At 30.6% G+C, this 20,831-nt stretch overlaps 1 long non-coding RNA gene and 1 other non-coding gene across 2 annotated transcripts; both read left to right on the top strand.

Annotated features, from left to right (window-relative positions):
* The first annotated feature begins 8,345 nt into the window (after window positions 1–8,345).
* LOC136224126 (uncharacterized) lies at window positions 8,346–12,231 on the top strand. Its single transcript, XR_010686296.1, has 3 exons — window positions 8,346–8,542; window positions 9,148–9,276; window positions 11,741–12,231. It is a non-coding gene; the product is annotated as an uncharacterized lncRNA (long non-coding RNA).
* Window positions 12,232–12,814: 583 nt separating this feature from the next.
* Window positions 12,815–12,888, top strand: TRNAV-AAC (transfer RNA valine (anticodon AAC)). Its single transcript has one exon. It is a non-coding gene; the product is annotated as a tRNA-Val (tRNA).
* Window positions 12,889–20,831: the final 7,943 nt, after the last annotated feature.

Raw genomic sequence — 20,831 nt, 5'->3', positions numbered from 1 at the left:
GATTAGGAAATATGATAATGCATTTAACTTGGCTTTTTGCTCATTAGGTGCTTAAACCTTTGGCCTTTGATAGTTAATAGCTTTTGCTGTGATACCATTTGATTCTGCTTGTATATGGCTTCTTGCCTGTGATTGTTGGCATATTTGTTAGTATTTTAACACACTATTGTTTGGCCTGCACATTGATGAGCGTGAGTTCGAGCTCAACATCCTGTTCGCGAGCAGCTTGTTAATTTTGTTGATGAACTTCGCACGCGAACAACTTCATTTGGATTTTTTAACACAAAACTATATAAGTTTTAAACTTACAAAATTAAAGTTTACACAAAATTATAGAAATACTATTATTAGAACAATAATCGAAACAAACTTGTTCACGTTCATGTTAATGAACTTTGAGCCTGCACGTTGAGTTTCTATACCGAGTTTTGTCGTGTTCAAGCTTGGTTTTTTGTAAATTGAGCCGAATATGGTTGAGCTTTTGTCGAGCCGAATGAAAAAGTGACATGAAATAATTAGTAGTTGTTCGGTTCTGACATGAACTATCCAATTCACAAAAAACAAACATGTTTAGTTTTGTCCTATTTGGGTTGGTTTGATTTTTGGATCGAACTGAACTGGACCATACTCACTCCTGTATATAGATATTGTAGGATAGGAGAAAGATAGCTTTGAGATTATTCTTTGGGTATTTTGGATCTCTTAGTAATTTTTTGCTTGGAGAAGGGGGTTTTCCGTGGGTTGTGGTTCGGCATAGATTTATGTTTCCGTCACTTTTTAGTTCATCAAAACAAGTTTACTATTTTTGCATATACACGTAAATGGACATGAACACTCTCACGACAATCTAAATTCAGCTCACGTTCTTTATTAGCGGGTGAACAATCCAACATTTGGTGAATTCTGCTTCACAATGATAAGAAGAGTCGACATAGAAGGATCAAAAAGCAACGTTGCTATGAATGCGCTGTGAAACGTTATTTTTGAAACATGAATTTCATAAAATAGCCTTCAAAGGGACAGGGATATACACATAATTAAAGAGGAGTAAAATGCCCATCTTTTTGGAGTAATTAGCACCGGTGATCATAGAAGTTTGGATAATGTTTCCAATAGGTTACAAAAGTTTATTTCAATAAAATTACTCAAAGTTTGTTTTTGTCATTTGGACATTTTTCGATTATTTTTTTATCGGAATTGATTACGTGACATTTAATTACATGTCTCAACACTATGTGATATAATAATAAAAATTAATTACAAATTATCCAAGTAAATAAGGATTATCAATTAAAATTTTAACTAAAAATTAGCCTACGTGGTATTTCGATTATCAATTAAAATGTGTAGTTATTTTTTTTTTTAATATATCAGGTAGCGCTAACGTGACGTTCAGATGCTATGTCAACAATTTCGGTGAAAAAAGATGATTGAAAAACATTCGAAGTAATTTTATTGAGAGAAAAATAAACTTAAATGATTTTATTGAGATAAAATAAACTTTTTAACCCTTTGAAATATTGTCTAAACTTTAATGACTAATTGCTCATTTTTTTAGGTTGTTCGTTGAGAATTGATGATTTTATTGAGATAAAATAAATTTTTAACCCTTTGAAATATTGTCTAAACTTTAATGACTAATTGCTCATTTTTTTAGGTTGTTTGTTGAGAATTGAGTAAAATATTATTACATTCAAGTAATCAACCAACATAATTTCTCTCCAATTTTTTTCCTTGAGAAAACTATTCCCTTAAATCCCTTAATTAGGGAGCTATATAATTTTTATATACGAGGCAATTCTCTTTAAAGTATTTTTTAGTTAGACTTTTGTTTATATAATATTAAGGGTTAAGGTGTAAAAATACCCCTAACGTTTTGGATCAGGAGCAATTTTACCCCTAACGTCTAAAATGATGCAATTTTATCCCTAACGTTGATAAATTGAATCAATTTCAGACATTATTATAAAATACAATCATTTTTTTCTTTATTTTGCACCAATTGCATATCAATTTGTTCTAAAAAAAAAAGGATATAATGTTTTTTTAATTTAATAATAAAATTGGAGATTAATATTTATAAATTCGGTGAATTTTTTGAATTTTTTTTGTCTAATAAAAGACGGTATATTTTTCTTATTTTTCATATCCCAATATATGTTTGTGATTTGTTACTGATAAAATAACGCATGTGTGAAGTGTAGATGACAAGATTCATGACTGAGAAGACAATTTGGTGAATTATTTCTCAAATTGACCCAATTTATCAACGTTAGGGGTAAAATTGCTCTTGGCTTCCAACATTAGGGGTAAAATTTCACCATTTTAGACGTTAAGGGTAAAATTGCTCCTTACCCAAAACGTTAAGAGTACTTTTGCACCTTAACTCTAATATTAAAACTCACTATTGCTAGGTTGCAGCAATTCCAACCTTATCCCATTGCGTAAGGATAGGGTTATAAATGAGCTATATAATTTTTATATACGAGACAATTCTCTTTAAAGTATATACTAGGTTATGAATCTTGTCATCTATATTTTACATGTGCTTCATTTTATCGTTTAGTAACTTAATTTACAAAATATAAATATAGAAACAATGCATTAGATATAAATTGATGCAAAATGAAAAGGTATAACTTGTTTCTAGAATTTAAAGAAAGATATATTTTTTTATTTGGCTAAATAAATCAAGGAACCTTTAGACTTATCGAACCGGATTAATAAATGGATTAAAATCAATAAGTTCAACAAGATTCAGATTAGTTGAATCAAATTATAGGGTTAAGGTGCAAAAATACCCTTAACGTATTGGGTTAGGAGCAATTTTACCTTTAACATCTAAAATAGTATAATTTTACCCCTAACGTTGGTAACCAAAAGCAATTTTACCCCTAACGTTGATAATTTGGGCCAATTTCAGACACTATTATAAAACACAAATATTTTTGTTCATTATTCTGCACCAATTGCATATCAATTCGTTCTAAAAAACGGATTTCATGTTTTTTATAATTTAATAATAGAATTGAAGATTAATATTTATAAATTCGGTGAATTTTTTGAATTTTTTTTTTTGTCCAATTCGTACAAAAGACAGTATATTTTTTTTAATTTTTTTTTCACATCCCAAAACATATGTTGTGATTTGTTATTGATAAAATGACGCACGTGTGAAGTGTAAATGAAAAAATTCGTGACCGAGAAAACAGTTTGATGAATTATTTCTCAAATTGGCCCAATTTATCAATGTTAGGGGTAAAATTGCTCTTGGCTTCTAACATTAGGGGTAAAATTGCATCATTTTAGACGTTAGGGGTAAAATTGCTCCTGACCCAAAACGTTAGGGGTATTTTTGCACCTTAACCCCAAATTATATTATAATATATAAATTAATTAATATATAAAAATAATACCCAAATATATAATATTACTAAAACTAATATCAAAATTAATACGCACATATGTAAAATTTCTTTTTGAAAGACTCAAATATGTAAAATTAATTTATATGTATAAAAGTAAATTAATATATATATAAATTTATATAAACAACACTAGTTACTAAAATTTCAATAAATATCCATACTAAAACATAAAAATTGAAAAGAAAAAAGATAAAAAAGGAAGACCTTGTATTGTTCCGGCGGCTCAACCAAAATAAAATAGTGCACGTGATATTCGTGGAACGGTGGTCGATAATAACAAAGAAGCTCTTGACAACGGGTCAATTTTCAAGGAGCTGCGATTTTCAGTCATATATATGCATTTGCAAATAATTGGGATTAGACCGGTTCACCGGTTTCTTACCGGTTCATCGGTTCAATATCTTCGACTTTAAATATGTATAACTGGACTGGAAGATTAGTCGGTTCACGGTCCAATCGGTTGGTTTGGTCTGGTTTTAAAAACCATACTTAAAACATCTCTAGTTCGTTATACTTGTCTAGAAAATTCAACTGTCATCTATACTTTGAAAACGTCATATTTGTCCTTTTGACTTACTTAAAGTGATTTATTGATCTCCTAAAATTCACATGGCAAAGCAAAAAGAGATTTTGGTGAAGTTGAAATCGTACACTTTAAGCAAGTTTGTAGGTTAATAAATCACTATAAATAAGTTTTGAAGCCAACATATAATTTTAAGAAAGTCCAGAGAGCGAACATGTCACTTTAAATATGTAGTTAAATTTTTGGACAAATACAATGGCTAAATATATATTTGGCATTTTATTAGCCTTTTAAACTCATATAAATCGATCTATTGACACTTTTAACTTAATTAACGTGATCTATTGATCTCTTAAACTTGCTTTAAGTGATCCATGCTTTAACTTGCTCAAATCCTCTAATTTGGTTCATGCTAAGTTTGTATGTGCCTATCAAATCGAACTGAACCGTTTAAACCGTCCAACAACAAGCATGTATACATCACTACTAAACCAATTGCCAGATTATATATATATATATATCAGGAATTAAATAATTAGACATTATTTAATATTATAAAATTAAAATCACTCAAATTTAAAAACTTGTATATTGATTTAACTTTTTAATATTAAATTTCAAAAATAAATGTTAATAAAAAAATAAAGTAAATTATTCATAAATACTAAATGGATATTAAATAGAATATTCAAATTATTAATATTTTAACTAGCTTACATTAAAATTTACGGTCAGTAATAAACGATCGAACAAAGGTCCTTAATAACCGTATTTATAAAAAATTCTTATTGATGATGATCATTAAACAACTTATGTCAAAACTCATACGTACTTTTGAAAGACCTTAATTATAAAAAAATAAATTTGAATTTTAAAAATAAATATTTAAAAATAATTTTTTTTAATACATTTGAGACCGAGCTATTTGTATAACAATTGGAAAGTTATTACTAAATAGAGTTTGGTAATAGAGGTTATTACCAAGTTGAGACCAAGTTTTTTTATTACAAAATATAGGTTATTCTTATATAGAGTATTCCTATATAGAGATTTTACTGTAAGTATTAAATAGAAATACTCAGATTATTAATTTATTTAATTTCAATAATGAATTTAGACCATCGATTTGTTTTGATCATGTGGTCCATATTAACCCTATCATCATTAACTAATACTATATATTCATCATGTATCAAAACCTAACCCTAACACAAAATTAACTACCTCCGTTCTCCTCTTCCATCTCTTCCACACAAAGAACCTTAAACAAAAAAGAAAACATCATAGCCAAATCTTCTAGTCGCCACCCATGAGGCTGCCGTCGGCCTCCCTTCATTTGACGCGGGCGGTCGAATTCGAGAGGTAGTGGGTGGTGATCGGCGTCAATTTGGGCACCCATGAGGCTGTCGTCGACCTCCATTCATCTGTCGCGGGCGGTCGAATTCGAGAGGTAGTGGGTGGTGATTGGCGTCAATTTGGTTGTGAATCGTGGTGTTGGCGGAGATGTGGAGGCAGAGGAAGAGTAACCAATCCCTTCATTAATCAATAGTTGAGATATCTTTAAAGGCTGAAATTGTTAAGAAATAGTTATTTGCTCCTGAAATTTCAGATAACTTATGCAGTGCATATTGGTTATTAGGAATGAATAAAGTACAAATTTAGTTATATAGTTATTAGGAGAGGTTTCCAGTTGAAGACATTCCAAAAGTTACAAGAGCAGGAGGAGTTTTGCCTGGTTTTATGGGAAATATGGAAGCAGCGAAATAATTCTCTGTGGAACGCAAAACTTGTACCTGCACATCGAGCACTGCAGGCTGCACGACAATTCCTAACGGAGTTCCAGCAATTCTCACCTGGGAAGAGGGAGAGTCTGTCGCCAATGAGTAGAAGGCGGACCCCGCGATGGCAACTCCCGCCACTCGGCGGTCTTAAGATAAACATGGATGCAGCACTTGATGAGCAAGGAGGCCGGGTTGGTATTGGCATCGTTTGCCGAGACGGTCTGGGACGAATCCGCAACTGCTGGACGAAAGTCATCCAAGGCAGATGGCTGCCGCAAATTGCAGAAGCCGTCAGCCTCTACGAAGCCCTCAGCTGGGTGCAGGAGCAGTTGGTACAGGGGCAGCATATGCAGGTTGGTGCGATCGAAATGGACGCAAAAGGTGTCGTGGATGCATTTCACAGTACGGTTCGTAATGATTCTGAGCTAGGGGGCATAATGAGGAGGTGTCGGGCTTGCGCGGAGCTGTGTCATAACCCCACCATCTCACACATCAATCGTCAAGCGAATAGTGTAGCGGATAGATTAGCAAAAGAAGCTTTTTATTGGCCTAATCCATGTTTCTGGAATTCAGCCTCTCACTTTGTGAGATCACTGGCTGTTTCTGATTTAACGCACTCTTGATTTATAAATGACAACATTCTCTTTCAAAAAAAAAAAAAAGTTATTAGGAGAGATTAATTAGCATTCATGGACAAAATACTGTAATTTTAAGCCTAATGTTTATCAATTGATATAGGTTCAAGCTTAATTGGCAAAATAAGATCTTTTATGTGTAATTTCTTTTTTTTATCCTCGCTACAACCTCCAGCGTTCTGGTCACTCAATATGGTTTGAGGTTGCACATTTTATGTTAATGGCAAAAACTAATTTTTGATCAACTAGACTTGAAATTGCACTAACTCGTAAACGTTATGTTTAAGATTACAATGTTTTGTACATGGAAGCTAAATTAGTAGTGTATAACAAGTATTTTTTTAAAAAAAAAAATTTGCGCAACGCGCTTACATTAAAGAATAAAGAAAAATCCCCACCAAACCCGAATGTGATTCGAACCCATGACCTCCCAAGGCATAAGTAAGCTCTCAACCACTAGGCTAAGAGCTAACGAGTATACTAACTAAAATTATTTGTGTATTATTAATATTTGTGTCATGTAAAATTGTAAGAAGTAAATAAATATATTATTTTTTATGTTAATATATATATATATATATATATATATATATATATATATATATATGTATATATATATTTTGACATTTAAATTTTTTTTAAATGAATTCACATTTAAATTTAAGAAAAAATCGAAATTGGATAATAATAATAATGAGAAAAAAAATAAATGGTTATTTTTTTTATTGAATATTTTAACTGATAAGCTCAAGTTAAAATGGAATCATTAGCCAACTCATCATACCGACTAAATCAATTAATTCTAATATTACATGTTCATTTCTGTATTTATATCTATACTATAAAAGTATTTTTTTAGACCCCTTACCGTTATAGATTCTGGACGGATGCCCTCATTTCAGAGTCTAGGGTTGGCCCTGTCTCTAGTATAAAAAATTTCATGCACCCTCTAATAAAATTTAGCCTATTCATAAAGATAAAACTGTTGGGATAAAAAAAAGGTAAAAATCTTACAATATATTATTAAAATATAAATATTTTACGTTAAATAAAATGTAGGAATTAATAGTTATTTAGTACAATTTTTTCGGTTCATAAGTTAAAAAAACTTTATTAATCTTAGAAGCAAGACTATTCAAGCAATTGACAACTAGATCGATTCGAGAAGTCATTTATTTCATACTTTTTATTCGCCCTAGAAAAAATAAACGGTTAATTATAAATATATGTTCAGTGGTTATCTACATTTGTAGATGGATCAAGTTAAATAAAGATAAGATGTAAAAATACCTATAACGTTTATAGTCTAAAGCAATTTTACCTTTAACGTCTAAAATAGTGCAATCTCACCCCTAACATTGGCAGACAAGAATAATTTTACCCAAACTTTGACAAATTGGATAAATTTCAAACATTATTATAAAACACAAATATTTTGTTCATTGTTCTGGAACAATTGCATATCAGTTAGTTCTAAAAAAAATTCATAATAAAATTATAGGCTAATATTTATAAATTCGGCGAAATATTTGATTGTCCAGTTCATACAAAAGACAAATTATTTTTTATTTTTTAAATTTTTTTCATGTTTAACTGTTACTAATGAGTGAAAAAATGACGCACATGTGAAAGTACAGATGACAAGATTCATAACTGATGATATAGTTTGATGAATTATTTTTCAAAATGCAATTTGTTAATTTTAAGGTAAAATTGCTCTTCATTACTAATGTCTAGGATAAAATTATGTCATTTTAAATGATAAAGATAAAATTGCTCCTAACTACAAACGCTAGATTCATCCCATTTAAATAAGTTTGGGAGTAAATAGAATTTTTCAAAGTATTAATTTTTTACAAGTATAAATGGTTAAAAATTTATTCAGCTTAAATTAACTTGCGTAAAAGGCCCAGCCCAGAAAGGGCTTCTGGATTTGCCCTAAAGATCGAAACTTTCATCTATATATACTGCGACTTTGTTTAAATTCACCTCCAGCCGCCGCAGCGATCTCTTCCCCTGTGTTCTTAGGGTTTCTTTGTTTCAAGCGTGTAATAAGCAAATGAGTTGTGATTAGCAAGAGCTAGATCTCACCGATCAAAATCAATTTCGATTCAGAATTTCCGAACAGTATAAGGCAAAGAAGGAGATAATGCCGCCACTCTCTGTGCTTGATGGGTAAGGCTTTGGCATCTCTAATTCGTTTTTCATTTAGCTGTTTGCTTTCTCTTCTTTCTCGATTTGGATTCTACGATGATGCTTCTTCCAATTTTGACACGTGATATGAACAGATATGTCCAGTTTTTGTTTAATTTTTTATTTGCATATGTTGATTGTATGAGGAAACAGTTATTCTCATCTGTTTTCTCGTTGAGCAACAATGCCGAAAAAGAAAGCCTAGTTTCTACCTATTTTATTCGAAGCAGAAAACTGTATTTGGGAAAATAGGAATGGAATTGGGCACCGGCCAGACAACCGTAGTGATGATTTCCACATGGCAGGTTTTTGATCCTGTTTGTCTACTAATTTTCATCTCACATTTTTTTTATATTCGAAATGCCTTTAAGGTGTTTGTTGATATGCCTCAAAGACCTTAACCATAGCTAATAGTATTATTGTATTGTATCGTTTAAGTTGAATCTCATCATCGTATGCTAAACAGAATTGTAAATTGAGTTACTAGATTTTATCTATAACGAATAATCCTTTTCATCAAATCTCAAGATTGAATTGTGAAAACGTTCTTTGATAAATTAGCGGCTTACATTTGAGAATGCGTGCAGGAAAAATAATTGTGAAGAAACAGAAGTCAATATCTTCCGAAGTAAGAAAGGAGATATTCTAGAAGTGATTGCAGAATGTGGCCGGCGAAAACCATTCCTACTAACTCCAAGGATGACAAGAGGTTGCAGGTAAGTTTGAGGTTTAGAATTACTAATTTATTGATTAGTTCATTGTGTTTTCTGATTACCTTATAACCCTAAATTTATATATACTCTAGCATTTTTAAATTTATACATATGGGTTTTCTTTTGATTTTGCGTACTTTTCTATGCTATGGTGCTACATCAATCTACACTTCTGTTTTTGCTTGAATATTGCCTTTGATGATGGTCTGTTTCAAAAAGAACTGAAACAATGATGGTCCGATTTTTAGGATTGATTTCAAGAACAAACCAATGATTGTCTGATTTCAATTGGTACTTTTTTGAGATTGATTTCAATTGGTACTTTTATGAGTTACTAGTTCAAGATAAGATTAATCTGGTAAGGCAGATAGTCCTGGTACATTCATAAAAGGCTGAAACTTGTTTTTGAAATAGATAGGTACGTAATGAATTGAACTGCAAATCAGGAGTCACATTGTTAAGATAGCTTGTTGAAGATAAGATGAATCTGATAGGATTGATAGGATCGTGATGAAAGGTTCATTGTTGAACTTAACTTCAAATTCAACATAGCTTACAATGATCCTATTCATGGGCTAAACTGTATTCGTTCTGCACTGTTTGAGGGATTGGTTTTCAAAAACTAAAAAGCTTAAAAATTATCATATTGCAAAGTTGTACATATTGGTGTTGATTTTACTTTAGGTAGTACATTATTGCAATTACAACAGCTGAACCTTGATGTGTAGCTCATGATCGCTCTTGTTTTCCTGGCTATGGTGCTTTCATTTTTTATTGTAAGACAGTTTTAATTCATGACTGTGATATTATACTTTGGCAGAAGATGATGTGTGCTTATGTAGTTATAAATAAATGTATCCCCTCTTAATTCTCAAGAATGATGACTCCCATTGAAGCGCTTTACCTTGGTAAAACAGGACATGCAGATGAAATTTAGACCTTGTTTGGTGGTTTATTTAGCCAGTGTAATACTCTGTGAAAATTCAACTTTTTGAATTAAAGAATGAAACTCCTAGTTTCTGTTTTGCTGTTCTTATATGATCGATGCTCAATAGTTTGGGGGTTTTCATTGATTGCTCATCTTGGGTATGATTGGGAGGTATTTAATCTGGGGTTCTTTAAAGTATTGAAATTCTAAATGTTATAATCATTCAATCAGTTTGGGTTTTCTGCTGTGTCACTGTAATTGGAATTTATTGTAATTTGAAAGTATTCCTCTTATAATTAACTAAGCATTAGATATTCCATTTTGAGCATGTGTTTTTTTTTTTCATTTTGTAATCTAGATCTTTTCTTTTGATAATAAGTGGAAAAGTTGAACTGAATTGTTGATATTCAAAATTTATCCTGTTGAATTTGTTTTTTTGTGCTTATATGTATGGGACTTTAGGATGCATACTCAAAGATTTTTAACTGAGGACCTTTGAAATGGTTAGCTGATTAACAAAAAAACTAGGAGTCTTGGGTGTAGTAAGGGGACCTTGGGATTCCTAATGTTACCTATTCCTTTTTTTTACGGCAGAAATTCTAGGTTTGATGGATCCAGCCAAGAGAGTAGTTTTCTTCAAATAGCAATTTTTTTACGTGTTAATTTGCTTAAGGATTTCCCATCACATGATTTTTTTTCTTGAACTCGAATATTCAGCTTCCATTCTAGTTATTTGTTTTCTTTGCTTTTGTTATGTTTCACAGCAATACTACTACGAGTGTGCCAGTTGATTTGAAAAATAGTTTGATTACCTCATAATTATTGGGTTTAGCTTGTACACTTGAGGGTAAATTTGGTCTTTTTCAACTTGGCTCGCAACTCCATTTGACCCAAATTGGAATTTTAATTCAACTTAACGCATTAGCATGTCTAACAAACTACGAGTCAATTATTTGATTGTTTGTAAATATTCAATTATTAATTCTATAAATATTAATCTAACAACTTAATGGTAGTCGTTGTTTGAATTCTAGGAAATCAATATTCAAGACCTATAATCTAACAACTAATAGGAGTCTTTGTCTGAATTCTAGGAAATCAATATTCAAGACCTATATGTGTTGTCAAAAAACAAAAAATTAAATTTTAGATCATAAAATTATAATTTTAATTGGATATAGATGGTAAACTAACATGTAAATTGACTTTGCAACGATTTGAGTTCCTTATTGATGAGTTTAACAATGGTCATATAATATTAATAATATTAATCAATTAGGACTTGCTTTTATGTCAATGATGTGTATATTGCTCTCTACTTGGTGTGCATATAACTATTGTGTTATTTATATTATGTTGGCATTTATAGATATTTAAAACTTACACCTTTTTGATATTTCTAAGACAACATTTGAACATGTAAAATAAAAGAGGAATTGGGTGATTTACTTAACTATAATGAGTATAGTAGCTTATATTTTCATACAGCAATATCCAATTGAGTGGCTGAATCTCTAATATTAGTTTGTGTGATTTCAGGTCAAGGTGAGGAAGAGAAAAAGAACAACTCTAAGCTTCTAAAACCATATACCAAGCATGGAGTTCATTTCCGAGCTGCTTCTTCTTCGACCATTGATTCGAAAGCTGAATCTATATGCAAGAGAGTGGAATCCGGAGAAACAGAGAGCACCGGAGGAAGATAAATATCAAATATTTTGAATACATCAGGTACCTTCTTCTCGGTAATTTTCTAGAATTGGGACAATTATGCCTTCTGGGAAGTCATTAAAATTTAAGAAGAGGCGTCATCAGAGACGACCATTATTGAAGAGAAACTTATAGCAATGGATGTTAGCTTATAGACTCTCTTTTTCACTTGTACCTATCAGAGCCAAATGTGTGGACTTTCAATTGTCCATGGTAGCAATAGATCATACTTATCTGGTTTTTGTTTTTTGTTTTCATTTCTGTATCCGTAATGAACTCTGTATGCTTGCATTGATGCTATCTATTCTGTACTTCTTTGAATATTCAGAGGAATTTTATAATAATTTAAATATGTTTATTGTATTAAAACTAAATAATTAGAATTGTTAAATCAATAGTGCTAGTGAATTATTTTCAGGTTTGTAATATGACAGTCCAAATATATTTTAGCAAATATTCAGAAATGAAAAGCTGCAATCTCAGAAAAATAAAAAAGAGTGAACTTTGTCTATAGACAATAACTTTGAGTTAAATTAATATTTTTAACCTGATCCCTGTGCTTGAAGAAGCTTTCTTAGAATCAAATCTATCCATATCCATGTATTCAATCTCACTTTATATTAATAAGAATTTATATTTATTTTTAGGATTTATCAACAAAAATGCATCTAAACAGTAGAAAAATGTTACTTTTTAGGCATTTTTTTTATAAGGCGAATGAAATTGGACAGGATGGAGAATGAAAGACTTCAAAATCATTTTTCAGACATCAAATTAGAAAAATAATAATATGAACCAACAAAAATCTTGTGTCAAACCACATTTTATTTTATTTTTTTACTTTCTTCAGCAAAATAATCAAAATGCAGTTAATTTCTTATTTCCCAATCCTTCTAAAATATTCAAGGTTTCGTGGTGTAGTTGGTTATCACGTCAGTCTAACACACTGACGGTCTCCGGTTCGAGTCCGGGCGAAGCCATATAAATATTATCTTTTTCTCTTTTGATCTTCAAAACAAAATAACCTATAATAGCCATGTATTTTTTTTTTAAAAAAATCACCTATTAATCTTCTAAACTTACTTAAAGTATTATACATGTCAATTTATTCAAATTGATAAAAAAACAAAATTTTAAGAATAAAGGTTTAATTCGTGATTATTTAAATCTTCAAAACAAATTACCTATTAATCTTCAAAACTTACTTAAAGTAGTATACATGTCAATTTATTCAAATTTATAAAAAAACAAAATTTTAAGAATAAGGTTTAATTCGTGATTATTTAAATCTTCAAAACAAATTAACTTTCTATTTTTTAGATCTTTAGGTCTTTTTTACAAATTTAGAGGGTTGATCATGTTACTTTAGAGGCTAACAAGATACAATATAAATTCAGGTGACCAATCAAGTTTTTTTGGACAAGTTTGAGAGACTATGATGTACTAAACCGAAAATAAATAAGCCCCGATGTTAAAGTCGAATAACTGTCAAACTGGTCGATTCAAATTTTCTGTTAGGTAAATTGTACAACTGATCTTACTTGGCAATATTAATGGTAGTGTTTTTATTAACGGTAGAGTTTTTTTTTCCATAGTTAAAATAAAATCTACACTTTCTTAAAAATGATAGGTAAATTTAGACATTATTCATTACAAAATTGCGATTCCTTGTAGCAAATCCAGGATGTATCTAATTGGAATTCTAAATGTTAGAGTAGAATCAGGCTCCATATAAACTCGTGGGCTAATTCTTCTCTCATCAAATCAAAATAATAATAGGGTTTTACATAAAAATCATAATTAGTTATAAAAACTACAATTAAAGCATACTATGAAATTAAATTCTTAATATGTTACTAGTTTTTTTAATATATTATAAATAAAGTATAATTTTATGCTGCAATTCCTTGTATTTTAGACCTGACTCAGATTCTACTAAACCCTAAATAATATATCTTAAACCATTAAATTATAAACTCTAAATCCTAAAATATATAAAAATAATGATTTAGTTAATTTGATATAATTCAAATTATGAATTAATATAATTGTAAATAATTTTTCAATACTGAATTCTTTCATAAATTTGAATTATATTTTGAAAATTTGAAATTTAAACACAAAAGCAACAGTTTTGTAAATATTATTTCCCATATATCATAATTCATTTAAATTCGTATGAATCCTGTTAAGTCTTAAAAATGAGTAGTTACTATGAAAAAAAGTTTTAAATATGGGATAAAGTGCAAAAATATATGTAGCATTTACTGTCAGAAGCAATTTTATCATTGATGTCTAAAATGATGCATTTTACCCCTGACATTGTCAATTTGGGATAATTTGAGAAATAATCCAACAGAGAGCACCGGAGGAAATTAGATCATTGTTCCTGACTTGCTCAAATGACTATCCTATAACAGAAACTCTATGTTTTTAACAAGAGATTGGAAGAAAATCCATATCAAGATGTGAGTGCTTTAGCCGATCTTCCGAAGGAAAATAGGATATTCTAGCATTGATTGCAGAATGTTGCCAGCGAATTAAGAGGATTAATGTTTTCAGCCAGAAAAACAATAATAATAAAAATAAACATGAATAATAATAATATAATAATAATAATAATAATAATAATACAATTTCTTTCAAATTTATGTATTGAATAATTGTTTTAATATATAAATACAACCTTAATATGTAAATCCCTCAGACTGAGCAAAATGTCATTGTCAACTGGGATAATTTGTGGAAACCGCAAACTGTCCCTAAAATTAAGAATTTTCTGTGGAGGCTCTTGTCAGGGTGCTTACCGGTGTTAAGTAATCTACAAATTCGTCACAGCAATTTATCTCCACTGTGCCCCTTGTGTGATTTGGTCCGTGAAGATGAAGATCACGTGTTTTTACAGTGTCCATTCGCTTAAAGCGTATGGCTAAGTTTCTTTGGAGGCAACAGGATGTGCAGTGTGTGGGGCATAGAAGTTTGGTTGAACAACTTGCTCAATATGAATAATGGTATCTCAGGAAACAAACTAGTTTTTCTGCTCTGAGGCTTATGGACTAATAGAAATCGGAAGGTGTGGGAGCAAGCTGAAATTCCTGCTGCAGAAGTGGTCCAGTATGCTGTTCGTGAAGCTGCAGATTGGTGTTCTGCCTGGGAGAATCGAAATGCTGCTTCCCATCCGTCTGCTGCTGGTGCATTTCGTGGTGGAAATTCTGCTGTATCAACTTGGCAACGCCCAGCAGAAAAGGAATGACAGCCTGCAACGTTGACGCATGAATATTCACGGAAAAGGCTACAGTTCGTACGGCTTTCTGGTAAGGAACAGCAGGGGGGAATGCAACTTTGCCTCTTACGGGGCGTTATTAGGTTGTTTTGAACCAGTTATTGCCGAGGCAATGGCAGTGAAGGAGGTGCTCTCGTGGTTAAAAGATAATGGCATCAGCAATACGGATGTGCGAACAGTATCTCTTTTGTTAAACGTTCAGCGAATTGTGCGGCCCATAGCTTAGCTAGAGCGGTCAGTTCTGAGTATGTTCGTGAGGAATGGCATAACTGCCCCCTTAGTTTCTCTTGTTCTTGCTGACAACAGCCAATAAAATATCCCTTTTCTTCAAAAAAAAAAAAAAAAAAGAAAAAAAAATACAACCTTAATATAAATCTAATGTTCACAGGGATAAAATTTAATTTTGATTTCTGGCAGATTATGTTTTTGCCACAACATGTTTGGATGCCTTTGGATAAAAATGTGTTTGCCTATTTGATGTAACGCTACTAGCATTCCCTTTGAGATTCCTTTGAGATTAATTAAATGTCTTACCTTCAAATATCAAATATCCCTTTGAGTTTTTCAAAAATAAAATTATGAGTGATAGAAATGAATTAAAAAAATAATCTTGATGAAATTTGAAAATTTAAGATACAATATTAAATAACCCAATTAACCATAAAATGATATGCCTGTTTAAATTTTAAAAATAAAAAATAATTCAGAATTTGAATCCATATCATTCTAATCATAAAATATGAATTTTAAATCAAAATATTAAATAATTCAGAATTTGAAATCCAATTGGATTATGTGTCCTTTGTTTGCCCTATAATAAGAAGGTGTTTGTTTCGACTCTTTAGAACAACGTTTAATATTTCACTACAAATCCAAAAAAACATAGTGTTTTGATAGATTTATACAATAATATTGTTTAACATTTTTTTTGGAAACAGTAGCATTTTGGAGTTTTGTCATAAAAAAAATTATTTTTTTTATATATTGGATATTGACAAAATTATCTTTATAACTTTTAAACATATTTCTTTTTTGATATTATTCGTATTTCTATAATATTATTGCCGAAAGAATAAGGTTTTTCCATATTCAATAAAATTATTATTTTTAATTTTTAATTAGTTATTTAGATTATTTTTATTAATTTGAATTGTATCTTTTATTGAGAAAAATCAAAATATAACCTTGTGGTTTCGTCGATTTATAAATTAGTGTTTGTGGTTTTTTTTTCTTTTTCTTTTTTGTTAAGAGAAGACTAAGTCTTAGCCGTTAACAAAACTAAAAAAAATTAGATTAACACTATCCGTTTTCACGGTTGATAACTCAAATTAGAAAATTTCAAGAATTAAATTTGTTTAGTATCACATTTACTGTGGAATTACATATTCAATTTTCTAAATCATAAATTTTTATTTTATAAAATTTTAAAAACGTAAAAAACAAACAAACTAGAATCAACTAATTTGTAACTCATGGAGAGTATGATACTAGAATATATGTGTTCTTTTAATGATGTCTGAAATTGATCAAATGTGTTAACGTTAGAAGTAAAATTAATTGTACCATTTAAAATGTTAAAGGTCTAACTGATGTTGATTATCAACGTTTTGCACCTTATTCCAATATTTTTTTTGAGTAAAAGTGGAAGGCTAGAAAGCGATGAAGCGAGATCATTCCAATTAGGTTGGCACCCCCTCTATCAACACCGCTAACTAGACCCAATTTATTAATAAAAGAAGAATGTACGAGAGGAAAGAATTAAATTAATCTAAACTGTTCTAGATTACAGATATCATTAAACACATATGACTTAAAATGATAGATATGTTAAAATTTAAAAATAAAATTTTCAAAAAATGAATCCCAAAATGATTGAGATAGAGAACTAATGAATAAGGATTCAATTACAAAACATAGAAAATTCTGCTACCTCATGAATACTTCGATATTCAATCTTAAACTTGGTGTACCAGTTTTCAGAATAACAAGACTCTAGGAGTACCACTTAATTGAATGGTATAATTCATTTTTTTTGGTGGGAAAAAAGTTTAGGTAATGGTAGATCTACCCACTCCCAAGGTCAGGGCAAACCACAGACCTCGATGAGGGTTTAAGCTTTTATTTATTTATGTTTTTTTTTACTGCTATGGTGCTTAGTAATTTTTACCCAATTGCAAGTTCAGAAAAAGCAATGGAAATACAAGACAGACATAGTAGTTATTTTGAAAATTTTGGTTTGAACATAAACTCAAACAATGGGGCTGGCACCGGCTGGCCAGCGGGTCGGGGTTCATGAACTTGATTTAACAGCAACAATGTACCCAGAAGTATTGTTCCAAGTTGGTATATCAATTAAGTACTTGAAATTGCAAGTAGTTGAAACTGCAACTACTTGAAATTGCAAAGGGTTGATTCAGATCACAACAAAATCTTGCAAATCATAAACGACATTGCAAGCAAAAGTAACAATTCTTGACGATAGAGGAAGGAGAGAGGACAATAGGTTCAGATTAGTGCTTAACTTTTCTCATCCCGTTGTTCTCTTTATTCACTCAGTTTCAAACAGAAATAGACTTAGGCCCCGTTTGTTTGGGGAAAAATATTGTGTTCTGAAAATTTTTATGCACGGAAAATATTGTGCAGGAAAATAAAATATTTTTCTGTGTTTGGCAACAACACTAGAAAATATTTTCCAATCACTAAAAACGTAAAAACACACAAAAAAACGTGAAAATTTGTTAAAAACACGAAAAATAGAAAAATACGAAAATCACGAAAAGTAAAAAAAATATTAAAAACATGGAAAAAGTGGAAAAACACAAAAATGTGTAAAAAAAATTAATGTTAAAAACACGAAAAATGTTTTTTCACATTTTTGGCATTTTTTGTATTTTTTCTTGTGTTATTAACATTTTCAAAAAAATTAATGTTAAAAACACAAAAAAAAATATTTTTTCTTCATTTTTTGTGTTTTCACGTTTAGTTTTTCGGTTTTTCCCTTTTTCTTTTTTTTTTCGCGTTTTTTTTATTTTTCTCACTGTTACTTTTTCGTGTTATTCACGTTTTCATGTTTTTCGTATTTTTCATGTTTTTGTGTTATTTACCTTTTTCGTGTTTTGTTTGCATTTTTCGTATTTTCATGTTTATCGCGTTTTTCACTTACTATCACGTTTTTGTGTTTTAGCATTTTTCGCGTTTTTGTGTTTTTCGTATTTTTTCACGTTTTCGTGTTTTTTTGTATTTTTCTCGTTTTTGTATAATTCACGTTTTCTCACATTTTCGTGTTCATGTTTTGTGCTTTTTCAAGTGTTTTTTTTTGCGTTTTTGCGTTTTTCGCTTTTATTCACCTTTTCATGTTTTTGCGGGTTTTTTTTTCATATTCTCGTGTTTTGTAACGTTTTACGTTATTCATGTTTTTTCGTGTTTCATGTTTTTGTTTTTTATATTTTTCTCTAAACACGTATGTTTTGGGGAAAATGTTTTACCCATTATTTCTTTCTTCATTTTCCATTGACTTACTACTTATTTTCTTTTGACTTATTTTCCTGCCCAAAAAAATATTGAAAAATTGGACAAATATTTTCCTGCAGAATATTTTCCTCCAAACAAACATGGTTTTACACTAATATCTTTTTCTCTAATTTACTTAGATCAATATGTCAACTTTCTGACTTATAAGGTTGAGATTTTGCATTTAATAAAAAATTTATAAGTATCTATTTCATATGTTTAAAAAAAAACCAGCATCACAAGACTAAGTAATTAACAAGTCTAAACGATGCGTTTTCTCTACACAAAACGCAGTCGTTTCCAGGTTCTAAGGGCCTTTAGTATCAGTATTTATAGATGAACTTTTTCAATAGCTATTACTTCTGAAATTCTCTCTTCTATTTTTCCTTTCCTCTCGACTGTAATACGAATCGTTAATCTTTGATTTAGTTCCTGTAATTTGAATCTTTCATCTTCAATTCAATTCATGTTATGGTATCAGAGCTGCGCTTAGCGTGGCTCAGTCAATTTTCTTCCAGTCTTGATTTCGAATCATTCAATCTGTCCTTCCTATCTCGATTTCAAAGTTCTGGAATTCTTTGGTCTTTCATGAATTGTTTTGTGAAATTCTCTTTCAGAGTCTATGCTTTTGATTCTGAATTTCAATTCATCTTCATTACTTTGTGTAATTCTTCATTCATCGATTACATTTTTGTGTAATTGAATTTTCTGTTTATCAAATTAATCGGAGATCTGAAACCCTAGAAATGTCTACGGAAGGAAATCCTCGAAATGGAGAAGCTGTTCGCACAACTTTGCTTGGTTTGAATTGCGTCATAATCAAAACATTTCATATAGTTGGATTTTGGATAGTGGAGCCACTGATCACATTGTGAATAAGCTTGATCTTTTTGATTCTGTACAAGATGTTACTAATCTTGTTGTTAAATTACCTAATAATCACAGTATTGCTGTTCATAAAATAGGCACTGTTAGGGTTAATCCTAATCTTAAATTGTATAACGTCTTTTATATTCCTACTTTTACATTAAATCTTATAAGTGTTAGTAAGTTAGCTGAACACTCAAATGCTCAGTGTCTATTTACTGCTGATCTGTGCCAGATACAAGACATTGCTCATCAGCAGATGATTGGTTCAGCTAACTACATCAATGGCCTATATGTTCTTCCCAATGTTATGCCTGTTTCATCTTCTCTTATGCTATCCAATATACATATTGTAACTAAGCCTAGAAATAAGCCTTTTTGTGGTAAAGAATTGTGGCACTATCGCTTAGGGCATTTTCCTTTTTCAAAACTGCATTTGTTTTCAGGGTTACCTTCTTTTGTTAATAAAAGTGATGATTGCACAAATTGTTTTGTTTGTCCACTTTCTAAAATGAAAAGGTTACCTTTTCCTGTTAGTAATTCTGTTTCTAGTGCAGTTTTTTATTTGGTCCATTTAGACATTTGGGGACCTTTTTCCACTCCTTCCAATGCAGGATGCAAATATTTTCTCACTGTGATTGATGACTATAGTAGGTTTACCTGGATTTACTTACTCAAAAATAAGTCCCAAGCTCATGGCTGTATAGAAGGGTTCTATAATTATGCATGAGTTCATTTTAAGGTTGCCATTAAGAGTATAAGGAGTGACAATGCTCCTGAATTACAGTTTACAGAATTGTGTAAGAATAAGGGTATTGTTCATCAGTTATCTTGCCCTTATACCCTTCAACAAAATAGTGTTGTTGAACGTAAACATCAACATTTGTTGAGTGTTGTTAGGTCTTTGCGGTTTCAAGCTGGTCTCCCTATTTCTTTTTGGGGTGATTGTATTTTACATGCAACTTATTTAATCAATATTATGGCAACCCCTATTCTTAGTAATATGACTCCCTTTAAGAAATTGCACAATACACAACCACGGTATGATAATCTTAAATTTTTTGGTAGTTTGGTTTATATTGTCAATTTCAAACCAAGAAAAACCAAATTTGATTCTCGAGCTGTTCCGTGTGTTTTCATGGGTTTTAAACCAAATACTAAGGGTTTTAAGGTATATAGTCTGGTTACTCAGACTTACACAGTTTCTAGTGATGTTCAGTTTCTAGAACATGTTTTTCCATATTTTACCGGTACTAACTATGC

The sequence above is a fragment of the Euphorbia lathyris genome, chromosome 3, assembly GCF_963576675.1.
Source record: "Euphorbia lathyris chromosome 3, ddEupLath1.1, whole genome shotgun sequence".
In the NCBI taxonomy this organism is placed as follows: domain Eukaryota; kingdom Viridiplantae; phylum Streptophyta; class Magnoliopsida; order Malpighiales; family Euphorbiaceae; genus Euphorbia; species Euphorbia lathyris.
The sequence above is the reverse complement of the archived record's forward strand: the minus strand, read 5'-3'. Positions and strand labels throughout refer to the sequence as shown.